Here is a 17,365-nt window from a genome sequence, read left to right as displayed (position 1 = left end):
GGTCTATTTTATTAATGTTTTCAAAAATCCAGCTCCTGAATTCATTGATCTTTTGAATTTTTTCATGTGTCTCAATCTCCTTCAGTTCAGCTCTGATTTTGATTATTTCTTGTCTTCTGCTAGCTTTGGGATTTGTTGGCTCTTGGTTCTCTAGTTGTTTTAGTACAAATCACTACTCAAAGAAATCAGAGATGACACGAATAAATGGAAAAACAGTCCACGCTATTGGACAAGAAGAAGCAATATCGTTAAAATGCCCAAAGCATTTAACTATAATGCTCAAAGCAATTTATAGATTCAATGCTATTCCTTATTAAACTACCATTGACACTCTTCACATTAAAAAAAAAACTATTCTAGGCCGGGCGCGGTGGCTCAAGCCTGTAATCCCAGCACTTTGGGAGGCCGAGGCGGGCGGATCACAAGGTCAGGAGATCGAGACCACAGTGAAACCCCGTCTCTACTAAAAATACAAAAAATTAGCCGGGCGCGGTGGCGGGCGCCTGTAGTCCCAGCTACTCAGGAGGCTGAGGCAGGAGAATGGCGGGAACCCGGGAGGCGGAGCTTGCAGTGAGCCGAGATCGCGCCACTGCACTCCAGCCTGGGCAACAGCGTGAGACTCCGTCTCAAAAAAAAAAAAAAAAAAAAAAAAAAAAACTATTCTAAAATTCACAGGGAACAAAAAAAGAGCCTGAATAGCTAAGGCAATCCTAAGCAAAAAGAACACATTTGTTAGCATCATGCTACCCCACTTCAAACTATACTACAAGGCCACAGTAACCAAAACAGCATGATACAGGTACAAAAACAGACACATAACCAATAGGACAGAATAGAGAACCCATAAGTAAGATTACACAGCTACAACTGTCTGATCCTCGACAAACCTGACAAAAAACAACAATGGGAAAAAGATTCTCTTTTTAATAAATGGTGCTGGGATAACTGGCTAGCCATATACAGAAGATTAAAACTGGACACTTTCCTTTTACCATATACAAAAATTGACTTGAGATGGATTAAAGACTTAAATGTAAAACCCAAAACTATATAAACTCTGGAAAGCAATCTATATACCTACCATTCAGGATGTAGGAACTGGCAAACGTTTTATGATGAAGATGGCAAAAGCAATAGCAACAAAAGCACAAATTGACAAATGGAATCTAATTAAACTAAAGAGCTTCTGCACAGCAAAAGAAACTATCAACAGAGTAAACAGACAACCTACAGAACGGGAAAAAATGTTTGCAAACTATGCATCTGACAAAGGTCTAGTATCCAGAATCTACAAGGAACTTAAATTTACAAGAAAAAAAAAACCCTTAAAAAGTGGACAAAGGACATAAAAAGATATTTTTCAAAAGAAGACATACATGTGGCCAACAATCATGTGACAAAAAGCTCAGCATCGCTGATCATTAGAGAAGTGCAAATCAAAACCACAATGAGATATCTCATGCCAATAAGAGAGGCTATTATGAAAGGCAAAAAACAACAGATGCTGGCAAGGTTGTGGCAAAAAGGGAGCACTTATACACTGTTGGTGGGAATGTAAATTAGTTCAACTCTTGTGGAAGACAGTGTAGCGATTCCTCAGAGACCTAAAGACAGAATTACCATTTGACCCAGCAATCCCATTAGTGGGTATATACCCAAAGGAATATAAGTCATTCTATTATAAAGATACATAGACACATGAAGCACTACTCACAATAGCAAAGACATGGAATCAACTTAAATGCCCATCAGTTATAGCCTGGACAAGTAAAATGTGGTACATATACCTCATGGTATATTATGCAGCCATAAAAAGAATGAGATCATATCTTCTGCAGGGACATGGATGGAGTTGGAGGCCATTATCCTTAGCAAACTAATTCAGGAACAGAAAATCAAATACCATGTGTTCTCACTTATAAGTGCGAGATAAATGATGAGAACACATGGATACATAGAGGGGAACAACACACACTGGGGCCTATTGGAGGGAGAGAGAACAGAGAGGATCAGGAAAAATAACTAATGGGTACTAGGCTTAATGCCTGAGTGATGAAATAATCTGTACAAAAAAAACCCACAACAAAAGTTTTCCTATGTAATAAACGTGCACATGTACCACTGAACTTAAAATAAAAGTTGAAGATATTTTAGAAGAACATTTGAGGGTTCAGCTTTGTCAGATCCTGAGATGAAAAGATTAAATGAAACTATTTACATTAGTGTGCAAATGGGAACTTTAAAAATACTGATTCAATCAAGAATATGTATCTCATATCATTACACATAATTAAAAAATTATTATTATAATTAAAGGTTATTGAGATGCAACACATGTCAGGTATTTATCACTTGTTTTACACTTGCATTGGTTTCTTAAGACAAATCCTATGCCACATATATTCTTATTTCCATTGTATATGGGGTAAAGGGTTAGAAAAGTTTGGTATCTGGTCTGTTATAGCAAGTGACAGAGCCAGGACTTGAACCAGCTCTTCCAAACACTGTAGGCTGTGCTCATAATCCACCTTGCAAATATCAAGCTCATGTGCTTTGAAAAATTGGTGTAGAAAACAACCTAAATTGTTTTATGTCTTTTCTTTATTTCATGATGAAAACAAAAACCAAAACCGTGTGTAATGTATGCTCTCAACACTGCACAAAATAGTGAGCTTAGACGAACTCACAGCATTGAAGTTATTATATAAAAATAAACACACTCTTAAAACAACCATGGGAAAGAATTGTTCTCATAATTTGTATGAGCAAAGATCACCTCATGGCTGAAATGAGTGCCAGGAAATAAAACACTACAATAAATAACAAACGTCATTGTTCCATTGTCCCACAATTTGGTAATCAGAACAAGTTCTTACTGTTTGGATCACATTTCTGTGTGTTTGTCAGAGGACCCATCAACCAGTATTTAAAACAAGTTAACAGGGCACCATAAAATGCAAACCACATTTATGGGGAGTGTGACTCATTAACTCTATCCGGGGTGACACATTGAGTCCAAGGGAGCTCTCTTCTGATCTAGTTGTCCCTAGCTTAGTATTTCCAGTTCCCTGGAAATGGACTTTCTATGTAAAACAACCCATGTTTTTCCTTCTAGAAAAACATTGCTTTCTTGATGCTTATTCACCCTTTCCACAGTAAAAGTGGAAACTCTGGTGCATTTTTATTTAATTTTTCAGAAAAGGGAAGTTTGTTGGATTCAGTCATATCTTTCATAGATAGCAGGGAAATCACAGTCATAGAAGCTGGTATCCCACCAAAGAATAAAAATATTTTATTGAATTTTTACAGGTTGTGTAATCTTTAGTTTTTTATGTACACGTTTTGAAGTGGGAAGAGAATGTGGCACCAGGAAAGGAAATAATCTGGCCATGGTATGAAAGCTGGGAAGAGAAACTGGTCATCCGCAGAACCTGTCCCCGCTGGTTAACACAAGCTTAATGTAGGGGTCTCCTGATGTTGTATTAGGTCACTGTCCGCTGAGAATTTTTATGGGTAATCAATAATTCTGACTTGTCATTAACACAGATTAGTCCATCATGAATTATATTTCTGTGCTTTTGAAGTATGCTATAATTTATAAGACAGGAGTGAAAGGGATTATTGTAGTTTAAAAACATGGCATGTAGCAAATGCCTTTATAAAAGAGCTTTCAATTATATGTATTTGTTTTCATTGCATTGACAACTTAGGCTAAAGGCGGCAGTGGAAACAAAGAATACGGAAAAGATCTAAAGCTAAAAGTGTGAATGTTTTTGTCAAAATTACCAGAAATTCAAAAAACTAAACTTTTTCAAGGGCCATCTAGTATCTGCGTTGAGTTACTCTGAATTGACTCGGCAAATAAATTTCCCATTATTTCTCTTATATTGTGGAGGATCCTTGTAGACAATAGCAAAGAACGCTTAGGTATTTAAGGTAACACTCTGTAGAAGGTTTTAGCACTGATTCCTTTGACATCATGTTTTTTTTGTTGTTGTTTGTTTGTTTGTTTTTTTAATGCATTTTTTTACCTTACACTATTTTTTTCTCACCTGGATGTATATTGATTAGGTTACCAACTCTTTAATAATCTACCAGATCTTTGTCCTAGATGCGAATCTTGACTTTGATCCCATACTATCTTAGAGCATCTGGTAATCTTAAATGATAATTTTGCATCCATCTTGAAGGAACACAAGTAAAATGTAAAGAATCACACTTACTTTAACAAACAAGAAGTGATTGTTCAATAGCTAGAGTCAAGTGAATTATCTGAGAAAATGCATATCAAGGATATAAATGTGGTAGTACACTTTAATCTGTTTTTTCCAGTGTGTGTGCAAGTGTATGGGTTTCCCCTAAGACAGTCAAATGTTTCTCATCTGAGCTCACAGTCAGTTTCAGTTTTATAAAATGCATTCTTAAATGAACCAAGTTATTTTTATAAATAAAATATGCTTTGGCGGTTTTCTCTTTGCTTAAACTAACATTAAATCATGGAAGTCAAGTTTCTCTTTGATGGGAGTCAGTGGGAAATAAACTCTACTTGTTCTTTCAGGAGATAGCAAAATATTTGTTTCCAATTTAAATGCAAGAAGTTAAAAAAGGTCAAAACCAGTTGAATCAATGACAACTTTAGTCAAATTACTAAAGTCTTATAAGTTTCTCTCTACAGATTTCTACAGTATGTTTTAATTCAATGTCCTGTAGTCATTTAAGGAACATCTGAATTTCAGAAATAAAGTCAACTCTATATTTATATAATGTTAAAGGAAGAGATTAATTTTATTTAGCATCACAAGATGACATCCTTTGTAGGCTATTTATTATTTTATATAATTCTATGGAGATTTATGTATAAGACATCTGTCCGGGAATATTAGCTGAGACTTATATTTTGTGATTTTATGTGGCAACTGAAATTATTACAAGAGCAAGACACGTTATAATATTAACTTTTGCAAAAAAAAGGGAAGAATTGGATATTGTCTGGAATTTCTAGCTACTCCACTGAAAAGTCTAGTATTTCTTCTTATTTCAATTATTTAATTTTTTCCATGCCCTCACTTCAATTCCTTGTGCAACAGCATCATCAGTCCCTTCTCCTATGGTGGCCTATCAGCTCCATTAACAACTAAGCTTTTATCAGTCAGATTTCTCTCCTCCTTGCCTCCATTCCCACTCCAGCTGCTGCTCTACTTGAAACTATTACTATTTTAAAAAATAAAACTTACCTATTGGCACTATGAAATATGAATGATTCCAACATCAATTCCAGACCACAATGTAATGAATAGATTTTTTCCTGTTTTCAATTGATCTCTTTTACTATCCCCCTTAGTATTCTCCCAAATGTGAACATCTCCATGGCTACTACTTTCATCAAGTGTCATTGATTCTTTCACTTTAGAAAAAAATAGCAGACATTCGCCTGAATTTGTTCTTGTGCATTTAAAAATATATTATATCTTTATCATATTCACTTTTCCTTTCCTATCTCAGAAGAAGTTTCCCTGTCTTTTATTGGGCCAAACTCTTGATCTCTGGTGTTTGTGCTTTTTGGAATAAATATTATTTTGTTAAACGATACATCCTTATTTTAAAAAAGCAAGTGACACAGAAAAGCACCAATAAAAATGTTAATGAACTATCCCAAATCCAGCTGGAAAGTGGTGAAAGGAGAAAAGAGAGTTCACAGAACAAGATTTCCAAAAGGCCCTAAACATATGCTCAACTTTACTCAGATAAGAAAAATGGTAGTTAAAACTTCACTGAGATAACAATTTTCAATAGTAAATATATCCTGTTTTCAGTGTTGTGGGGAAATAAGAACTTTCATGATTTTACCAGGACAAAATAAACAACCTTAAAAAGGCCAATGTGGCAATAGCTATCAAATGTATAGGTGTATTTCTACATTTACCTAGAAACTCTACATCTGGGGAGTTACCCTCGAGGAATATCTATTCAGTTACAAAATACATGTACAGATTATTTATTACATCTTCCTTTGAAAAGAGAAATTATTGGAAACAACTAAAGTGCCCATTTATGGCCATCCAGTTAAAGAAACTAAGGTACTCTATTCATTACCTATAGGGAATGGCAGGAGATGGTGACATCAGAAGGAGCTTGGACATGTTAGCATACAGTTCTGAGTTTTAAACTGTGAATCTATTCCCTATTTGAAAAATCGTTAAAGAAAATTCCCTAACAGACTTACAGATATAAACATCATTATATTTTTGTGGATATGATTCTAGTTGTTTCTCTATCTACACATAGAAGGAAGAAAAGAGGAAAGGAAGGGAGAAAGAAAGAAAGGAAGGAAGAAGGGAGAAAAGAAAGGATGGAAGGAGGAAGAAGGAAGGCTAAATAAGAATATTTTTAGATTTTTTTTTTCTTTCTTTTCTTTGTTTTAAGACGGAGTCCTGCTCTGTTGCCAGGCTGGAGTGCAGTGGCACAATCTCGGCTTACTGCAATCTCCAACTCCTGAGTTCAAGCCATTCTCCTGCCTCAGCCTCCCAAGTGGCTGGAATTACAGGTGTATGCCACCACACGCAGCTAATCTTTGTATTTTTAGTAGAGATCAGGTTTCACCATGTTGATCAGGATGGTCTCAAACCCCTGACCTCACGTGATCCACCTGCCTCGGCCTCCCAAAGTGCTGGGATTACAGGCATAAGCCACCATGCCTGGTCCGTTTTTATATTTTTAAAAATGTAGAAAAATCTAGTAATAACAAAAATTTGAAAACATAAAATACAGATTTTCCTTATATTAAAAATGATTATTTTTTAATTCACATGAACATAATAAAGAAAAAAGAATTGTAACAAGTTAAAAAATAATTTTTTAACCTATACTCAAATTTCTTTTTTTACAACATATATTTTATGACTTCATACTGAACCTAAGCCAAAGAAAGATCATAAAAACTTCAAAATTGTTTAACTGCACTTACTATTATATATATTCCTGCTATTCAAGATAATGAATTGTCATATTCAAACTTCCTCCATCATTGTCTCTCTACACTTCTTGATAATTTTTGTATTTATGTTGCTAAATCCACAATATTAAACGAGCCCTGCAGTAGGCCTACATTTAAAATGAATCAGAATCTAGAGTCTTTGTAGGGTTTTTCTATTGCTAAAATCCTTAAATCCTTATTTTCATTCATCTTTTTAAATTTAAATTTTTTATTTTATTTCTTTATATATATATTTATTTATTTTTTAGACAGAGTCTCACTTTTGCTCTTTTGCCCAGGCTAGAGTGCAGTGGCGTAATCTCGGCTCACTGAAGCCTATGCCTCCTAGGTTCAAGCGATTGTCCTGCTTCAGCCTCCAGAGGAGCTGGGATTACAGGCATGTGCCACCATGTCCGGCTAATTTTTGCATTTTTAGTAGAGACCGTGTTTTACCTTTTGGCCAGGCTAGTCTCAAACTCCTGACGTCTCATGATCCGCCCATCTCGGCCTCCCACAGTGTTGGGATTACAGGTGTAAGCCACCACTCCCGGCCTCATTCATCTTTAACTAGCATGATTTCATCATAAAGTTAAAGTGGGTCTTGTCAAACTTCTTTATGATGCTGTTTCCTTCTGATCTTGAATATTTGAGAATATGTAGCATTTTTATGATTGAAAGAAAGCATAGCAAAAATTTTTTTTAAAAAATTAAGAGTCTTTTTTTTTTTTTTGTCCCAAAGAATTGTATAACCTTAATTTCATGGAATTCTGTCGTTGGTTGTTGCTGTGAAATGTTGGAGCCAAACCAAACGTTTTCTCTTATAAGCATTAATTGTCTTTTCTTCCTGGATGATTGTATGATTCTTTCTTGATCTTTGAAATTATGAAGTCCATCCTGCTCAATCTTGGTGCCAGTCTTTCTGTATGGATTCTTCCTGAGACACAATGTGTATTTTTAATCCTTCTATTCAGATTTTATTTTTTTCATGAAATTTTAAATTTACTGTATCTTTGAATTTCTCTTTCATACATTTGGCATCCTTCAGGGGCAGTTGTTCAATCCTCCACGTCTATTAGTTTCCTTCAGATTTTTAAAGGAATCTCTCTTTTGTTTTTCAGCACTGACTGTTCCCTTGATAATTTACTCACTTCTGCCTATCCTGTCAATTTCTTTCTGTATCTCTTTTTCTCTGTTTTACCCATTTCATTCTTCTTTGGGTATTTATGTGTGAAAGGGCGAAGATACAGAACCTTGTTTTTGTATTGAACGTCTGCATTCCCTAATTTTTCTTATATTTTGTGGCCAATTTAAAAAAATCTTCTTATCCTTTTGTTCTACTCTTCGAGAATCTTCAACTTTTTGTATCTTCTATTGATGTTTTCTCTCTTAAATATAATTGTACTTCCACAAATTCTTATTAATTTATTCTCAGGGTATTCACTTTTAATCACCTTGTGTGGATGCTCTATGAAGAAATAGCTCTCCGAGCATATTAGTTACAATGTTTTCCTATTCCAGGTATTGCACTTGTTATCTGTGTTTCCTTTGCCCAGCTCCAGACTTCCTTGATGAGATAACCTGAGCTCTTTCCCACTTATTGTAAACATCAATGCCTTTAAGACACATTTCAAATATTACCAGATCTGTAAAGATCGTCTCACTGCCTCACAGTCAGAGTTTATTAGTCTCTTCATCTTTCTTTCATAACACATTGATTGTAATTCTACTGTAGTATATATCATATTCCACTGTAACCTTTTAATAAGTATCTTCCTTAGGGAACATCATTCCTCAACATCAGAAACTACACCTGTACCTATCTGTATATCTTTTCTGTAGCAACTTGCAGTAGTGGAAACATCTAAATGTGCAATAGGTGTGCTTTAATTGCTATTATAAGAATAAATCACCTTGGTTTTAGCCATGACTGAACTTTTAATTTTTTTAGTTTTTGAGACTTTCTAGAGAGTAATTTCAGGTTCACAAGAAAATTGAGAAGATAGGGTAATATCCTGTATATGCTCTGCCACTACCTATACATAGCCACCCCCATAATGTTTTTGAAATACAAATTATATCAATCTCCAGTAAAATATGTACTACAGATAGTTCTCAACTTTATTATCATTTCTTTCTCAACCACATCACTCACAAACTTGGTTTTATGTCTTAGAATAAATGTGGTGCTGTTTTCTCCAGCTTCCAGGATGCTTAGCTGCTTTAGTTCTCCAATGGGACTAACCATTTTCAACATTTTCACTGCATGCTTTACCCCCTGTGCCTTTTCTTCTTCTTGATTCGCCTTAACAGAGTTCATCTCCCAGTGAGCTTGCCACATTGCCACTTGTCTTTCAAGCACCTGGCACATGATGTGTTTGGGGGACATTTACTGGAGGTGTTTTAAGTGGAAGGAATCAAGTTTTTGGGGGGCCTTTATGGTCTGCCCCAAACCCCATTTAGACAGCAGAGTTAAATTTTCATACAACACTGTGTCAGTGAGACTGGGACACGAAAGTGGGGGCTTAAGTAAGGGGAATTCAGAGAGGAATTTTAAAAAGTGACGGAATGAAGCCAAGTCGACTTAGCAAAGTTATTCTGAGGCCTCTCATCCTTGAAGATTTTTTTTTTTTTTTGACATGGAGGGGAGCACCTGGCTGTAGGACTTCTTGCCTAGTTTCTTTACCTTAACTAAAAATAATTTCACACGCCACCTACCAAGTTTTAAGACAGGAAATGGGTATTACTTTAAAGCAGCTAATAAAATATGATGTCCCAGAAGTCTCCATTGACGTTTTTTCCCAGCAGACATGTGCAAAAACAAATGTGCCATTAACTTCCATCTGGATGCACATTGAACAATTCCACTTCATCTAACCAAACAGGTAGTTCTGTCATAGGACAACATATTGTACAAATAATGTGATGTTTCATGAATTTTACAGGGACGCAGTGAAGTGACTTTATTACTAAATGGACATTTAAAACAATAATTTTATTCATGAGAATCTATATTTTTAATAAATTAAGCTTTTATAAGTATGAAATAGCTCATGTTCATAGAAATAAGCTAAAAAATAAGTGAATTTCACCAAGGGAAAGTATAATTTCTTTGTAGTATTAAGTAAGAGAAGCACTTGCTTTTTCCATTGTGTAAAGCTCTTTAAAGTTGGGCTAATCCATTATAGACAACCAAGTAGAAATTCCATCTAAGTTCAGTAAAATAATCACATTTGAAGCTGAAGTTCTCCATAAAGATACATCTCTAAATTAGAATTACTGGCTTGACGATTAACACTAAATCATTAATTTAGAAATAAGACTGATATTTAATCCTGTACAATCATAACATCTTTAAAGAAAATGTAAATATTCCCCAAGAGGTGAGAGGCAGTGGATTGATGATAAATGCACTGTGGAAACTCTGGGCTTTATTTATGTACTTGCTTGATACTGTTCTTCAAAGTCTAGAAAGAAAATCTTGAAAGAATATTCAAACTTCTTAACAGTTCTGACCCCAATAATTTATCATCTAAAATTTTAGAAGAAATAAGTCCCTGAATGCTCTCTGGAAAGTAAATCTTCTCTGAGTTGGCAGCAGGATTTCAATCTCCATCAAACTGGGTCTCCTAAGTCTTGATTTATGGGAAGTAGACAACTTTTTCTTTTTTAAAAAAAAACTCATAAGGCTCATATACAACCTAAATGAATTCTGTGGTGTTTGTATGCTAGAGATAACGGACAAGTAAATTATAAAATGACCTTACACTTTTTTATTATTCTACATTAAATTTTTAGTAATTAGTAAAACAACATATCATAAGCATTCAGTTTTTATATGTGGATTTCTAAGAGTTTTTCTACGTAAATATAATTTACTTATTTTTAAATTCCAACTTTTCCTTTCTCTAAGACCAAGTTATGAATGTTTTAAATAATCTAAAGAATTAGTTTGATTAAATTTATCCTCTGAGAAAAGAAAATGAATTTTTGAAGACTGGATTTTCAGTCTTGAATGCTTTTTCACCCAATATATATAGTTCCTTTCTAAATGAATGCTGAATTAAAAGCAAAGTTTTAAAAACTATGTTTTTTATCAATTTATTTTTATATTTTATTATTAGGTAACACAGAATAGTAAATTTCATGGGAACAATCTGTTTTCTCTGGGATGATTTTATTATACTGAAATATTTTTAAATAGATGTGTTTGAATGCCTTTTATCACCTTGTTGTAGAAAACAGAATGACCACCAGGTTGCGCTAAAACATTTACAATGGCTTGATACTGATGGTGGGTGGGTTTCTAAATGCTGCAACTTACATGTGCGTGTCAATAAACCATACAGTACAGTCCTACCTGCTTTCAGTACAGGTTTTCAGGTGTATGCTGATATTTTATATTACTGAGGTTGCCTACACTTACTTAACACTTACTTAAGAAAAGTCCTTATAGGATAAATTGATTGTATTCTTTCTGGAGAATTTTTTTTTTCTAAACTATGTTTCATACAATCTTCCCAAAGTGGACCTGCCTGGTATCTTTACTTACTCTTTATAGAAATCCACTCGTAGCTCATTGATGACAGCAGGCAGTCCTGGGAAGTGAGTGCGTTTTTAGGGTCAGAGATTTCACTTGTAGATTTCTTACTCTAATCTTTTCAGTCATATACCTTTCTTCATTTCACACAACACTAGCTGGCAAAAAATATATGTAGATACAGAGTTACAGGTTGGGTCATATTTTTCTTTGACCCAAATCCGAACAATGTTACAAAGGCTTTGTATTTTGACAAATATAAAAATACATTCCCTGAAGTTCATTTATGCAATGTATTCTAGGCTATGTGGAAGACTCAATAAAGAGTCTTCTCTGCCAAAATATTTAGTTAGCAGTATCTTAGTCAGATGACAGATTAAGTTCATGTAAATTTAGGTACTCCAACATCTTCTTTGGATACACTTGGAAATGAAAGAATTCACTAAATAACAAAATAGAGTGGTAAACTAGACATATATTTAATAAAAAAAATATAAGAAATACATATTTTAGAAAAAATGTGTATGCACAAATCTGTGTTTATAATTTAAAAATTAGAAACTGTTATGATAACTCATAGTAACAGTGTTTTCTTACTAGAAGTCATTTCTGTCTTCCTGCTAGTTGTGGTCTTGTTTTTGTACATTATTTTCCTTGGACCCCAAGCTTATCTCTGCTGGACTGGCCATCTTTAGAGGTTATGCCTCTCACAATGCTGGTTTCAAGGTTTTCTCTGAATCACTCAAAAGCTGGAGTTTGCAAAACTCAAATATCTTCAGAGGTTAGAAAAATAACAAAAACGAATGAAAAAAGTTGATAAAATATTAAGTGGTGGCAGCTTCAAAAACATGGAAAACATATACTTTACTGAAAAGCACACAAATTCAATTATTTTAAAAAACATGGCTCTGGCCTGACAAAACACAGCAGCCTGAACATTTTACCAGTCCTATTTTCCATTGTATAAAATTGTTGCTGTTGGTCTGCTGGGTTACTTTTCTCTTTATCTGCCTCTGTTGATTGCATTTGTATACATGTTGGGAGGAGGACGAACAGGAAGAAGAGTAGGAAAAAGAGGAAGAGGAGGAGGAGGAAGAAAATGAAGAGGGAAGAGAGAGGATCTCCCTTTTCACTCCAGGGAAATAATGACTCTTTCATTAATTTATATTTACCACTTGAGACATCACCTTAGCCTGTGTTGGAGTCAGTTTCTCTATACAACATTTTCCAGGATTTCTGTTTAACTTTGACATTTGCTTATATTCATTCATCTAACTGTATGGCTCCCTGCCTCTAAGAGTAACTACTCAGGAGATCTAAAACTGTCTCTTAAGGCAAAGCTTCCGAACCATGTGGAGGAGGCCCTTGTATACTTTGACATCGATCCTCATATCCCTCACCTTGTTCTGAAGCCACAGGAACCTTGAGGTTACCTGCAAGGATAAAGAGGCCTCGCATGAGAACTAGATCTTCTCCTGCACCCTGTTTACTCCAGTGTGTCTTTTTTTTTTTTTTTTTAGACACAGTCTCTCCCTCTGTCACCCAGACCAGAATGCAGTGGCATGGTCCCTGCTCACTGCAGCCTCAACCTCCTGGACTCAAGAGACCCTCCCACCTCAGCTTCCTGAATAGCTGGGACTACAGGCACATGCCCCCACATCTGTCTATTTTAATTTCTTTATCTTAATTAGAGATGGGGGGTCTCCCTTTGTGGCCCAGGCTGGTCTTGAACTCCTGGGCTCAAGTGATCTTCCTGCCTCAACCTCTCAAAGTGCTGAGATTGCAGGTGTGAGCCACCATGCATGTCTCCAGTATGTCTTCTAACTATTTTCATTTACTCAGAGCTCGTGAGGTGAACAAGTTTGGGAAGTACCACCTTACTAGAGAATGTGACCCCTTAACCACACGGTCAGTTATCATTTTGGTCAACTGTTTGTCGTCTGCAAAGCATCTTCACAGGATCAATTAATCTGTCCTTATGACCTGTATTGACTTCAGACTCACTATCACATATCTGTGGCATCTTTGATTTATAGATCCCAAAAAGGCAGACTCTGTATTGCAGAGCATATAGCCTATCTACTTTGTGTGCTAAGAAGGACTATTTACACCACCATCAGACCAGGGGGAGGAAGAGGAATGTCACCAGGAGGAACGTGTCCCAGAGAGGCAAACCATCTTTTCTTATTTTCCCTAGCTTTCTTCCTTTCTTCAGAGCTTCACGGGAAAAGGCAAAATGTCCTTGATTTTTACACAAACGCTTTTTCTCTTCTTCAAACTGTTGCTGTCCCAGGAGAGGGAAATTCTTTTTATTAAGTGTAAGTACTTTAAATTTTCCTTCATGTACTATTTGTGACTGGCAGTTTGAACCAACTGATTTCACAGCTTGGGGTTTGGACCTTTCATTGCTTTTGTGTTTGTAACTCTTCCGCCCATTAATTTAGGGGTTTCTTTGCTGTCCTGATGCTTTGCCTGTTCTGCCTACTCAGCTAATTTTCTACTGCTTCACTCTTAACTACATGTATTAACATCTCACGGTTTAAATATCCAACTTTCTACTTTTGTGTTTAATCCTGACTCTGACATTCAACTATTCCCTGGTCTTGTTGAATTGCCTCCTTTCAGCCTATTCTTACCCTTCCTTACTAAATGATCTTATACTACTTTTTTGTTTCCCAGTCTCAACATCTGCCTTGAACTTTACTCCAGTTCCTCCAAAAATTATTCCTGGAGCATTTAAACGAGTATGGAGAACTGCACTCTCACCCATGTATTTTTTTTTTTCCAAGAAAATAAATTTTACTCAAAGGTAAAACATTAGATCTTGTTTTCTTCTGCTTTCTGGCCAGTCCTCTCCCATTTCAAGTGCTAGGAACAAGGACGTGCCTGACTCCTGCTCACCCTCTTCTCTCTCACAGGGAGCTCTCAGGGCAGAGGAACTTCTGTCTCCAGCATTTGTTGCTTAGTGAGAGTCATTTATGTTAATGTGCCTTGCAATGAGAAGTCAGTCAAGTGTCATGAAATTCATTAAATCATGTAGAACATAAGGAATGTCTACCTTATTAGACTTATTTTTTTTAAATAGGGACATAACTGTTCAGTTTCCTTCAGAAAATATTGTATTGAGATAAGATACTTTTCAAAAATGAAGGCAAACATTTTACGTGTTTAATTGTGGTTTTTAAGTTGTATTGATTTTTTTTCCTGTTCAAGTATTTTTTTCTATCCATGTTACTGCTGTTTATAGCAATTGATTGTTAGAGAAATTGCTTGACTTTACCTCTCACCTTTGGTTAAAAATATAAATAAATAAAAAACTACTTCACTCTTTAGATAACTACTTCACTTCTTTTATCCTTAGTAATACATTGACTAAATTTTACCCAAAAAAAATTCCCCAAAGGGAATCAGAATGAAAGAAAAAAACGAAGCCTATTATTTGTGTCTGCTTTTAGAACTCAAATTAATTAGTTAGATGAAATCAAGTTCTATTATTAATCTAACAAACTAAATATACTGTGTACTGAGTAATTTCAGACATCTTCCCTCCACCAAGTTTATTTAAGTTTCTTTGGCAGGAACTGGTGCTGGAATAGGCAGCTTCTTGGATGCTTTCTACTTGCAATTTGATACCTAATGGTTTTCCTTTTGGCTGAGACACTTCACAAACAGAAATGAGCGCTTGATCATGTGACTCGAGCACTCCGGGAGTCTGGGTCTGCGGAAACAAGGGGCGGGCAGCGGTCATGGGATGAAGACTGCTCATGGCTGCTGTGTTCAAGATGTAGCAGGCGACGAATACATCCTGAGAAGGATAAAGCCATGTCCTTAGAGTTCAGGCATGACCCCTGAGAGCTGGTGGAGCATCCTGCTCCATCCTGGGTGAGGCACCTGCTTCCACACTGTTGGATACCCTTTTGGCTCAAGGCAGAATGTATCAAAACTGTGTGGAGTTAAACGCGTGAACCTTGTTCTACCAACAAAGTCACACAGTTCGGGGACATTTGCTTTGATGTTCTTAGCTTCATGGTTTTCATCTCTAAAATTGGGATAATATTTAAAAGTTACTATTTATTCAAGGCAATGAGCCAACCATTGTGTTAAGTACTTTATATTTTCTCATTTAATCCTAAGTGGAAAAGCAACAACGAAGTAGAGTTTGATCGTGTGAGTCTATGTTCTGACCTCCCTATGCCCCAGTTTTCTCTTCTGTAACTTGGAAATCATGACGGTTTTTGCCTCCCAGCATTGTGAAGATTACTTAAGATCATGAGCACAAATATTTACAAAAGCGATTGATCCACAGTAAGAATTCAGTAGATGATGGCTATGATTAACAGACTTCAAAAGGTAGCTATTATTCCCACTTTAAGGATGTGGAAATTGGTACCAATAACAGTTGCTAAGTAGTAGATCCAGGATTCAAGCGTAGGTCTACTGGCTGTTAAAACTTAGCTCAAACCACCAGGCTAATAAAAATTCCTGTTGCCCAAATTCTCTCATCCCCTCGGCCTTTTTTCCCACCCAGCCTGTCTTAGCTGGGCCTATTGGTCTCTGTGGAGCACACTAACAGTCATTTCTACTCATCTAGTTCCCAGACAAATCCTGACTTGAGAGAGGAAGTTTCAAACCAGACTCAGCTTCTCCATCCTTTGAGGCTGGATATTGAGTCACTCTTCCTGTTACTGTTAACTCAGGACAAAGAGTTCCAGCACTAACCACAGAGTCTTGTCCTGTTCAGTAAAGAATGCACCACAGCCACCTCACGAAAAAGAGGAAGGCCTTCTGACACCGGCCACTGCCTCTCAGTCCCACTCCTGCAGTCGCCTCTGTATCTCTTCCCCTCTTGTCCCCCACACTCTACAGTTCTCAAAACCAGGCTTTGCTTGCTATTAGTACTGACAACACTGTCATCCACACTTTATATACCTCCCTTCTAATATTTATCATATCCTTTATGGCGACTATTAGTATCTCAAATTTAGATTGGAAAAGCAAATTTAGAATGATTAAATAATGTGTATAAGGTCACACAACCATTTATCTTTATAATGATAGTAATATGCATTTATTATTCGTGAATGTATCAAAATCACCTAGAACAAGGTTTCTCAAGCCCAGCATTATTCCAGCCAGTGGAGAGTGTGCTGTTGCCGTTTGTTGACAGAACATTGAATTTCCAAACATTAACTCTACCTATACCTCATTACCTCTACTCTTATCTCATTGGCCATAATTTAGCTATATGGCCACACCTAACTAGGCTGGGATATGTGGCTTTTGTGTCCATATAAAAAGCAGAGATTCTGTTACTATAGAAGAAGAAAATAGAAATTGGCAACAACTAGCAATATCTGCCACAACACTTTATAGTGTTACTGTGAGTACCAAAGGTACTGTGAATGTGACACTGCTTTTGTAAGTTCAAAAGGACCGAACTAATACTAGTTGCAGACTTCTAAAGAAACGCTTGCGCCACAAATCTTGAAATGGTACAAACTCGTGAAAATAAGTGACAGGTAGCAACAATCACATCAAGTTTCTCCAGCCGCAACGAGCTTTACTTCAACTGGGAATTGCCACGAAGACTGGGGCTTATGCTGCTGAGTGGAACACAATGATCACAGGAATTCTGGATTTGGAAGATTTTACCATTAGCTGTGCTACAAGTCATTTGATTTTCATGTCTGTCTTTTTTTCTAGACTGGGATGAAAACACACACGCGTGCACACACACACACACACACCCCTCATTTACTGTAGTTCTCACATGGACATCTGAAAAGGAGTCTACTGATTGTATACTTTATATTCAAGGACCTTCGACTTGGGAATTGAGTTTGTCAGGTATTGTA

The sequence above is a fragment of the Macaca thibetana genome, chromosome 1 (genome assembly GCF_024542745.1).
Source record: "Macaca thibetana thibetana isolate TM-01 chromosome 1, ASM2454274v1, whole genome shotgun sequence".
Taxonomy (NCBI): domain Eukaryota; kingdom Metazoa; phylum Chordata; class Mammalia; order Primates; family Cercopithecidae; genus Macaca; species Macaca thibetana.
The sequence above is the reverse complement of the archived record's forward strand: the minus strand, read 5'-3'. Positions refer to the sequence as shown.